The sequence below is a fragment of the Ananas comosus genome, unplaced genomic scaffold (genome assembly GCF_001540865.1).
Source record: "Ananas comosus cultivar F153 unplaced genomic scaffold, ASM154086v1, whole genome shotgun sequence".
NCBI lineage: Eukaryota > Viridiplantae > Streptophyta > Magnoliopsida > Poales > Bromeliaceae > Ananas > Ananas comosus.
In genome coordinates, this window is record NW_017891235.1 from 6901 (window position 1) to 17702 (window position 10802).

The 10802-nt window shown below is 42.9% G+C and overlaps 1 long non-coding RNA gene across 5 annotated transcripts; it reads right to left on the reverse strand.

The window, feature by feature from the left end:
• Nucleotides 1–4272: 4272 nt before the first annotated feature.
• Nucleotides 4273–6966, reverse strand: LOC109704760. 5 transcript variants are annotated; one of them, XR_002214482.1, is made up of 4 exons: nucleotides 6330–6508; nucleotides 6154–6240; nucleotides 5938–6073; nucleotides 4273–4446 (listed from the first exon to the last, which is right to left on the reverse strand). It is a non-coding gene; the product is annotated as an uncharacterized LOC109704760 (long non-coding RNA). The 5 variants fall into 5 exon arrangements; XR_002214480.1 differs by lacking the exon at nucleotides 4273–4446 and adding an exon at nucleotides 6824–6966 and having other exon boundaries at nucleotides 5758–6073; nucleotides 6330–6434; XR_002214481.1 differs by lacking the exon at nucleotides 4273–4446 and adding an exon at nucleotides 6516–6534 and having other exon boundaries at nucleotides 5758–6073; nucleotides 6330–6434.
• Between the last annotated feature and the right edge of the window lie 3836 nt (nucleotides 6967–10802).

A 10802-nucleotide genomic window follows, 5' to 3' on the forward strand; every position in this document is an offset into this window, starting at 1 on the left:
GGGTTCGGGTCACGTCAACAGACGCCGAATGGACAGAGCCTCCCCTGTCCGCCCAAGGCTCTAACAACATGTATAAATAGACAATCAACAAGAGATTTGCATATATAATACAAGGCTTGCACGAGAGCAAGCAACAACGAAAGCGAAAGCTCTAAGCTAATTAAGCAACATACATGATATTTGACTAGTATTTAAACCAAATTCAAGTAAATCTATTACATTCTTGCATCATATCTTTTTACATTTAGTCATCCACCAAATACATGATTGTTTACAGTTTTCATTTCTAAATCAACAAAATAAAGTTGATACATGTATAACAAGAGGGAATGACTACAAAATGTATAAAGTCCCGGTGGCCGCTACCTACGGCGCCAAACCCTTGCCTCGGTCCTCCGTTGCCCCACTCGTGCTAGGACCTGTAGGGTTAGTGGTGTGAGAACTAAACAAAGTTCCCAGTGGGCTCGGCAACCGACCTCGCCGACTTACCCACTAGGTCCATCCAGGCATAAGTATTACAAAGGAAAAGAGAGGTAACCAATGCTAATGCATCTAATACCATGCCTGCAAAAGAATGTCAGTGGATATACATATACTCGATGCAATAATAAAAAATGCATGCATGCTCAAATCTCAAAGAAGCATCGGCTCTTACCCAATCTTGCCGGTTAACCTTGTTAACCCCAATAACTCACCATTCAAAATTCCTTAATAGCGGGGGACTCGAACCTCCCTAGGGACCGTCAACTGGTGGGACTTTACCACTCCCAGTGGTGACCAACTCCGGAGCGCACCGCTCGAGGGGGAGCGACCTCCCTCAAGCCAAGACGAAATGTGAGTATCGATCAAATCCTCAACTTGAGGATTCATAGCCACTAGGCACAATGCCAATGTCATGCTAGGTCTCTACCTATTCATTCTTGCCACTCTCAAGGATTTACCTTTGACGATGTCGTAATTGGTTAAACTAGGTTTAACGGTTCATCTCTCAATACCAATCTTGTTTCTATGTCAATGTCACCATTGTTTTCTATTGTCCAAGTCCAACCTCACATTCACACAACTTGAGGGTCCGATCACACATGTCCAATTTGGTTCTATCATCCGCTATGTTCAACTACGTTAGAAGCATTTAAATGAAGTCAAACCAAGTTCCACATGTATCTACCTTACTATGCATGAATGGGTATATAAATAAACATGCATGCTCAAGAATAGAGATAACAGACATAGAAGGGAATCCAACGATTCCGGCGTGCACCCCCCACCTCTATTGGTCGTGTGGGTGAAGAATATTAAGGCCCCCGCACTTTACGAAAGCCGATTCCGCGCCCTATAATCAAAATAGTGCCATATTAGGCCTTTTGTACGTGAACTATACTCTATCATTTTCGCAATGTTAAACGAAGTTGTCCCACGCGTTTAGGACACCCCCAATTAGGTTTCTACGGGGTCAATTTGTCCCCGAAAAATTCTAGGGCAAAAGCCCCAAATCCAAGCCCTAATATTGTCATTTAGGATTTTCCCATGAATCGATCCCAATCCTAAGCAAACGATAGCTTAGAATCATCTAAAAAGCACTCTAGTAAGGTTGCTAGACCTTTGGTACCAACCCTAGGGCTCCAAACACCACTTCCAAGGATTCACCATGAGAGCACTTTAAGCTCTCATGGGAACCATGGTGTACATGGCTCAAAAGAGCCTTTAAAGCCTCTAGGGAGCACAAAGCTCCCATCTTCTAAGCCAAAATCCAAACCCTAGGCTCATTTCTACCAAAAACTCACCTTAGCCCTAGCTCCTCCAAGTCCTTCTTGTAGGAGAGCTTGTAGAACCCTCCAAAGCCTCCAAATCCTCCTCCTCTTCACTTCTTCTTCTTCTTCTCCAAGACCTAGAGCAAGAGTTCTAAAGAGAGAAAGAGAGGAAATGGGTGAGAAGGGTGGAAATGGCTGTGGGAGAGAGAGGGGAGTCTATATATAGTGTTGTAACAATTGCATCTAACCCCCTCCACATGTTTCCCCTGATCTGCCCAGACTGGGCATTTTTCGCCTTCGGGGACCGGTCTCCCCGACCAGGGACCGGTTCCCGAACGGGGGTTTTCCAGGACTTAGCCAAATTTTCGAGTTTTTTCAGCTGTTGCGCAACGAGGGACCGGTCTGCCCGTCAGGGACCGGTCTCCCGAGGACCGGTCTCACCACCAGGGACCAGATGCCTCAGGATTTCCTGGCAGGCTACGCGCACGGGGACTGATCTCTCGTTCAAGGACCGGTCCCCGAGAGCTCAAAATCTGGGACTTAGCCAGATTTCCAATTTTGCTCTCCGGGTCCCTTTTTGCTCCGTTTATGAACTCCAATGCACTTAGCGTGTCACGTCCCGCTATCGCCAATTTGGTCGATCCGGGCCCGCACACAGACGCCGAACGGACAGGACCTCCCCTGTCCGCCCAAGGCTCAACAACAATAGCGTCCACATTAACTCGTTCAATTTTGCGTTCCGCTCGTTTTGACGGAACTCGGTACGATTTACGAGGGATGTGGTATGTTACACAATGCCTGCAAGAAAACAATCCACAGATAGATAGATAATCAAGTACATGATAATTATGCATGTATGTCCTTTTTCATTCCTTTCCTTTTCTTTTGGCCTTTACCCAATCATCCCGGGGTGCTCATGGTTTACCCCAAACTCACATCTCATATGTCCCATGTACCGGGATTAGCATTTGATAATGCCCCCGAGGGATTCCATTCCGTCTACCGGGGAAGGCACATGGCACTGTCGCCCGAGGGATCTTCGCCGGGTACTTCCGCCCGTGGTGTCTACACTCTGGAGTACACCGTTCGTGGAGGAGCTACCTCACACAAATCGGAACCGATACATGTGAGTATGATCCTATCCTCAATTTGAGGAAGTATAGCCAAACCTGTCTCAATGCACAAAGCCACCATACCATGGATAGGTCATTATCATATCACATTTCCACTATACCTGAGCCACAATGGTCCTGATGCCACAATAAGCTAAACCTTGTTTAGTCATTTACATTCTCGGTGCCAATCTGGTCACTAATGTCAATGTCACCTTTGTTTACTATTGTCATAGTCCGTTCTCGCATTCACATACACATAGGGTTCTTTCGCACATGGTTCACCTGGTTCTTTATCAATTCACATATTCTTTAAGCATCTAAATGCAATTCAACCATGAACACATCATAAGCTACCCTACATGCATGAATGCTAACATCAATATGCTCAAATGGAGTGACATAGACATAGAAAGAGATCCGGTGTTTCCGGACAGCACCCCCCACCTTTTGGGTATGCTAGGATACCGCGGTCCTGTTTTCACGATTTTTAGATGCTTTCGCCGCGAGCTGCGGCAATCTGTACCAATTTAGCTTCTTTTTCCAAAATCTTCGCACACGCTCGTCGCATCACCGAACCGAGCGCACCAACGCGTTCGTTGACCTACCAATTAGGTTAAAATAAGATCAAACCTAAGCTTCGATCTCAAAATCTGAAAACCCTAAGTATAGGTCCTTATACATTATCATCTTCCCCATTTCTAGTCCCTACATATGAGAAGCATGGGGGAAATTGCTATAAGAGCTCCTAGATGCTACAACTAGAAGCAAACAACAAAACCCTAACTTGAAAACCCTAAAATCCTCAAAACTCACCTAGCGTTCAAAACGTTCCTCCAAAAGCTCATGCATAAGCTTGCCACCACCTTGGGAAGCTTCTTCTCCAAGCTTTTCTCCTCCAAAGGCCTCCTTGATCCAAGTTCTAGAGAGAAGGAGAGGGAGAGGAGAGGTTTTTAGAGAGAGAGAGGGAGATAATTTGTGTTCTGAGGGTAAGAAATGAGCCCTAACACAAGCTCTCTCACATACATACACCCATCTCATGTCACATTTGCACTTAAATCCCTCTCAATTCCATTTTTCACAACAGCCCTCACTGGGCATTTTTCACATACGGGGTCCGAACCCTGAAGCTAAGGTCCGGACCCCGAGAGCAATACCTCACCCAGTGTCACGTCCCGCTATCGTCAATTTGGTCGATTCGGGCCCGTATACAGATGCCGAACGAAGAGAACCTCCTCTGTTCGCCCAAGGCTCAACAACAACAACAAACATGTATAAAGAAATGCCCAGAAAAAATTTCAATATACATGGCTTGTACGAGGGCAAGCAACACAAGCAAGTGAAAGTAAATAACTAAAGCATTATTGTATCTTGATTTCTTTAAATCAAATACAAAGCTTACATAATTATTACATTCATTCTTCCAATATATACATTGCCATCTCTCAAATGAATAATTTACATTTACTTTCATCAACTATAAACAGATGAAATAAATAAGGTACAACTATACTAAATGGATGTCGCTATCTATAGCGCGCTGTCCCTGTCACGATCCTCGACCACCCCGTACGAACTAGAACCTGCATGGTTAGTGGGGTGAGAACTACTGAAAGTTTCCAGTGGGTTCGGCCACCGATCTCGCTGACTCACCCACTAGGTCTATTCAGGCATATGTAGGCAAGAAAAGAGAATAGATAGTAACCAGCTATAACATGTAACTACTACAATGCCTGTACAAAGCTGAAAGAAACAGTAGATAATAGCTGAAATTGATGCATGCATGCTATACATAATTATTACCCAATTAAACTGGTTAACCCTTTGGTTAACAATAACTCACCGACAAAATCCCAAGTATCGGGGAGACGCAAGCTACATCCCGACGGGACTGTCTACTGGGGGAGACGCTAGCTCCTGATCCAGTTGAGATGACTACTCCGGAGCTCATCGTTCAAGGAGGAGCGACCTTCCTTGAACATAAGATGATGTGAGTATGATCTGATCTCCTTTAGAGGATTCAATGAAAGACAATGCCACACTTTAACTCTAACTAGCCCTTTATACTAGTTTTACAATTTCATTCTCGATGCTAACCAAATCTCTAGTCATGATGTCACCAAATTTACTATTGTCATCCTCAATAAAATTCACATATTCATAAGGTTCTATGTCCATATTCTATTGTCCATATGCTCTTTACATTGACAGAAATTCAATTGCATAATGAGAATTTCCCTATAATGCATGAATATAATGCAATTCACGTATATAGATATGCTCAATGATATGACATAGACATAAAGAGGGATTCGAAGACTTCGGATAGCACCACCCACCTGTAGGGATGCCGAAATACTAACACCAACGTCTTGAAATGTGTAAACAACTAGTCCCCGCGACTCGCTGTAATCGAGGCTAGAACGATGCGTTTCCTAATTAACGCGTCGTAGATCCGTCGGAATCTCAATCCAAGCTTCCGAGCATGTCAAACCTTCATTCAGAAAGGAATAAAAGAGGTTAAACTTCAGTTATATTCATATCTTCTACAACTTTGCATTTTGACTCCAACTTGTATATATTATTAACATATACATATACTTGTTCTTACTACTAAACTTCTTATCAATTCTATCCATTAGTAACTGAGAATTAGGGATAAATAACCTCACTTTTAAGAAGGATTTTATATGATCTTAACTGAGATTTTATCTTCCAACACTTAATCAGAAGTATATATATATATGCATATACTCACACATCTATATACTTAGAGTTAGCTTATGGAATTCACAATACAGTTTTGTGATTTCCACGAGCTCCAACTCCCACAGGACTTCCAATTAGCATCTCCCTGTTATACTAATTGAATTTCAATCCATACCTAACCATAATTATCTTAATTTGCTATTCAATTAACTCATTTTCAGCTTTAATAACCAGCAGGAATCAATGCTGAAATCTGCAGGAATCTACTCTATTACTTCTCTTTTGGCAGCCATTACATCATAGAACACTCCATTCTATAGTTTAAAACTCTTCTAAATTAGTTAACACCCAATCCATCTAGTTACCTTCAGCTCCAATCAGCGAGGAATTTTACTTTAAAGCTTCTTTTTCCACTCAACCTCAAAATCTGCACTATGTTGAAATTTCTACACTTTGCGGAAATTCTGCACTTTACTTCCTCTTTGTGCAGCCGCTACAAACCTAGAACAATTAGTTCTCTTGCTTAGAACTCTTCTAGAGTAACTAATATAACTCTAACCAGAGATAAGCATCAATCTTACCTCAATTTGCAGCTTCAACAAGCTTTCTTTCAGCTCCAACAGCAGGGTATTTATGCTGAAATTCCGTTTATGTTTGCTTCACAGCCCCTATATCACTTTAAGTAAGTAACTCTAGTACTTACAACCCCTTTAATGTAATTCTTATCACTCAAACCAGGGAAGAGACATTCATTTACCTCCTATGAAGCTTTCCTCTCAGGTCCTTCTCAATTCGGCTCACCAAAAAGCTCCATCAAGTTCCCTTCTCCAATTCGAGTGCCCAAAACTCATCAAGGCAGCCGCTGAAACTCCAATCAGCCCAATTAAAGCTTCTTTAGTGCAATTAACTCAACTCTAATTAACATTAGATCACACTTACATACCATTCATAAGTATATATATATACATGCTGCCACAACTTCCCCTAAGCTTTTCTATGGTATTAGAAATCCTAATACTTAAAATTTGTGATTCCAATCCTTAGTAGGTACTTGCACAAACCCTCCAAACCAGGAATTAACTTCGCTACACATCAATTTCAGTTTTTAACAACAACTTACACTTACATACTCATAACATGTTATCTTTAGCATAATTCTTAGATTTCATACCTACTAATACAACTTTTAACCTCTTAGAGCCTTTTCATAGAGTAGCTAGACCAAATCCTGGCTGAGGAACAGCTCCTTACCTTAGGTTTCGAAGCTTTCATAGCAGCGTTTCCAATTCGGCACCAAGCCCAAAACGCAAGCTGCCCACTTCTTCTTCAACCAAACCTCTACCAGCCTAGAGAGAAAAAGAGGAGGAAAGAAATGAAAAGAAAGAAGAGAGAGAGAGTTGAATACGTGAACATATGCAGGGGACCAGGTTTAAGGGGATAAGGCTGAAAAACTGCAACTTAATCCCTTAAAAACCAAAAAAGTGCATTGCAGCCTTACTGTTTACAATTTGGTCCTTGCAGCTTTATAATTCAGTCCCTGCACTAACAACAAGCTGGCAGCAGCAATTTGAAGCCTTTTTGCGCGTTTAGTTCGCTCCGAACACTTCTAATCACTTCCAAATTATGTCAAATAACCTCTACAAGCTGCAAATTTAATTTGAAAGCAATTAATTTTCGTTTTGGCATTATTTCGATCAAGATTTGCCGCGAAATCAAAATCCGACATATTACATCCAAGCATCTCCGAAATCTACTATTAACTATTCTCGCACTTCCAAAATAATTCGGAGGTACTGCAATTAACATTCATAGCTCACTTGATCGCGTAGATCAAAGTTAGCGTCACAATCTGAAAATTCCCTTTCAAGTTCATTTCGCGCCCGATTTGTGCCCGAATACTCAATTACCTCTACAAATCATTCCCACACCTTCAAAATCACTCGGGAAAGATACATATCCAATTCAAACTTCACTTTAATCTTCCAGATCAAAGTTAGCATTGCAACCTGAAATTCTCCGTATATTACAATCTCCCCCAGTTAACAAAAGTTTCGTCTGCGAAACATAGATACACTTACATATCTTCATTTATCCAGTTAAACATATGAAGATAGGTTCCAATACTCACCAATATACAGAATTATACTATTCTGGAATTTCTCCATTCTTATAATCATATTATGCACTCCTAATACTGTTTCCAAATTACTTCATCTAGTAATTCCATAGTTTCCCCTTTGAAGTATATACGGAATTCAATTCAACGATTTGAAATTCATTGTGTATTTTCTCGCATACTTCACATCTCAGAGCAATTTCCTTATGCTCACCATCCCCTAAAGAATAGGGGTTAATCCAATTCCTTAGATTAGGCACCATAATCTCAAAATTTTTGGTAACCACTTGTGCCAATCATCCTAATAATCAATCGAGCACATCCAGAATATGCCCTATTCTTCCTGCTGATTATTATATGTTCTCTAAATCCCAATGGCATGCAATTCAACATTCAATGACTTATTTGCCTTCGTTACCACACTAATTCAATTCTCACTTAAGTGATATACCTTAGAATCGGCACTCTTTTCATATAATCAACAACTACTCACACAATCTGCTTGTCAAGCCCGTGTCGTAATCAACTATCATCAATAGTTGACCACCATTTAATACCACTAAGTATCACTTTTCCTCAAAATAGTACTACCTGTTTATTCTCACGGTGTGAATCTTACAAGCATATCACTTAGTTAGAAAGTCCACCACCGCCACAACACATTATACACAGGTGGATTACCTTGATTCATGTGTGAATTTATCCGGTAATATCTATCACACCAACTACTTCTTGGTGGGATCTACTTTGGTTTCTCAATTGGCATCGCTATAGACGATATCACAGTACACCACTTAATTGTGAGTGTTCCATCACCCACAGATTTCCACTCCTCAACGAAAGGCTCATTCTAACATCTCCACACTCTAATGATCTGAAGGCATAATCCTCCAACATCTCACGTGGCTTCCACTACATAATAATCTCAAAGAAAAATCTTTTACTTTCTCAGCCACGTTCATCTTATGCCAATATCTCGCCACGAGTCTCCACGAACACCTCGTTCGTGTCATTAATCTCAATTTCTCATCAGCGCCTAACTCGGCGACTTCAAAATAGGCAACAGTAGGACCGAGCCTTCGCTTCCAAGGTCACTACCCCGATTCACAATACTACACCAACTCTCGCATTCCGAGAGCAATCGATTAAATCGCTTATCCCAACCACCATAAATCGGTTCACAAACCACCGATCTAACGTAGGCCTACCGCCTAACTCAATCGCTATATCACACAGCGTCTCTCACTCGAAAATGTAGACCCAATCACCACAAGGTAAAGTCTCCATTTGAGACCTCACATACCTACTCCAACCCGGAGCAATCCAAATTCCAAACCACTACAAATCTTAGGGTTGGGTCAAATTCACCCTCTCGATGTACCACTAATCACACGGTCCAATACGTGGTATACCACGTTACCAGTCTAAGCTCGGACTACCGCCCCGACCAGAATCTCTGCCCTTCCCAACATTCAAGAACCGGTCTCTTCCCGCATGAGACCGGTCTCTCCCTGCGAAATCGCGCTCGGGGACCGGTCTCACCCGCCAGGGATCGGTTGCCTCAAGTCCTGCTGCAGCACTGTTCTGAGGGGACCGGTCTCTCCTATCAGAAACCGGTCCCCGAGAGTGAAAACTCTCAGGACTCGCCAAAACTCTAGAGATCGAACTTTTAGGCCGGAATCCATCTACGACCTTCCACCAAGTGTGGAAAAAGATGGGGATAGCACTCAAAGCTCTATCTGAAAAAGATGGAGATAGCGCTCCCGCAGCGCGCTCTCTAACTCCCACGTGGCCTCTTGCTCCCCGTGGTTGCTCCAAAGAACCTTCACATACGGAATATCCCGATTCCGTAGTTTCCGCACCTCGCGAGCCAAAATCCTTACTCGTTGCTCCTCGAAGGTCAAGTCGTCCCGCAACTCCACAGGTGTAGCATCCAACACATGAGTCGGGTCGAAGACGTACTTCCGAAGGACCGATACATGAAAGATGTTGTGCACGCCCGATAGGTTCGGTGGTAGAGCAAGTCGATACGTTACCGGACCTACACGTCCCAAAATCTCATACGGTCCAATGAAACGGGGGCTCAACTTACCCCGAATTCCAAATCTCTTGATCTCTCTAGTAGGCGAGACCTTCAAGAAAACATGGTCTCTTATTTGGAACTCCAAGTCTCGCCGTCGTCGATCGGCGTAGCTCCTCTGTCTTCTCTGTGCCGTCAAAAGTCGCTCCCGAGCAATTTGAACTTTGTACTCAGCTTCCTGGAGCACATCAGGGTCTAAAGCTAATCTCTCGCCAACTTCACTCCAATGAAGTGGCGATCTACACTTCCGTCCATAGAGTGCTTCAAACGACGCCATTTTGATGCTTGCTTCATAACTGTTGTTATAAGCAAACTCTGCCATAGGTAGATGCTGCGACCATCCTCCCTGGAAGTCTATCACACACGCTCGGAGCATATCCTCTAATGTCTGAATGGTGCGCTCTGACTGCCCATCACTTTGGGGGTGGAAAGCAGTGCTGAAGTCCAATCGGGTGCCAAGGGCGTCCTGCAGACTCCTCCAAAAGTGAGACACAAACCGAGTGTCTCAATCTGATACAATCGAAGTAGGCACTCCGTGAAGTCGCACAATCTCATCAAGGTACACTTGTGCGAGCTTCTCTCCGGTCCAAGTAGTATGAATAGGTATGAAGTGCGCCGACTTCGTCAACCTATCCACGATCACTCATATAGCATCATGCCCGGCCTGAGAGCGAGGCAATCCTGTCACAAAATCTATGGTGATCTTCTCCCACTTTCATACGGGAATAGGCAAACTCTGTAGTTTGTAAACTTTTTCAGCTTGGTATAGAGCTTCTTTTTCCGAAGTACTTGAAGTACAAGCCTCAAATGCTCCTCGTGATCTGCATCACTTCGGGAATAAACCAAAATATCGTCGATAAACACCACGACGAACCTGTCTAAATATGGCTTAAAAACACGGTTCATTAGATCCATAAAAGCTGCCGGGGCATTAGTAAACCCAAACGGCATAACAGTGAACTCATAATGTCCATACCGTATTCTGAAAGCCGTCTTCGATACATCTTCGGGTTTGATCTTTAACTGGTAGTATC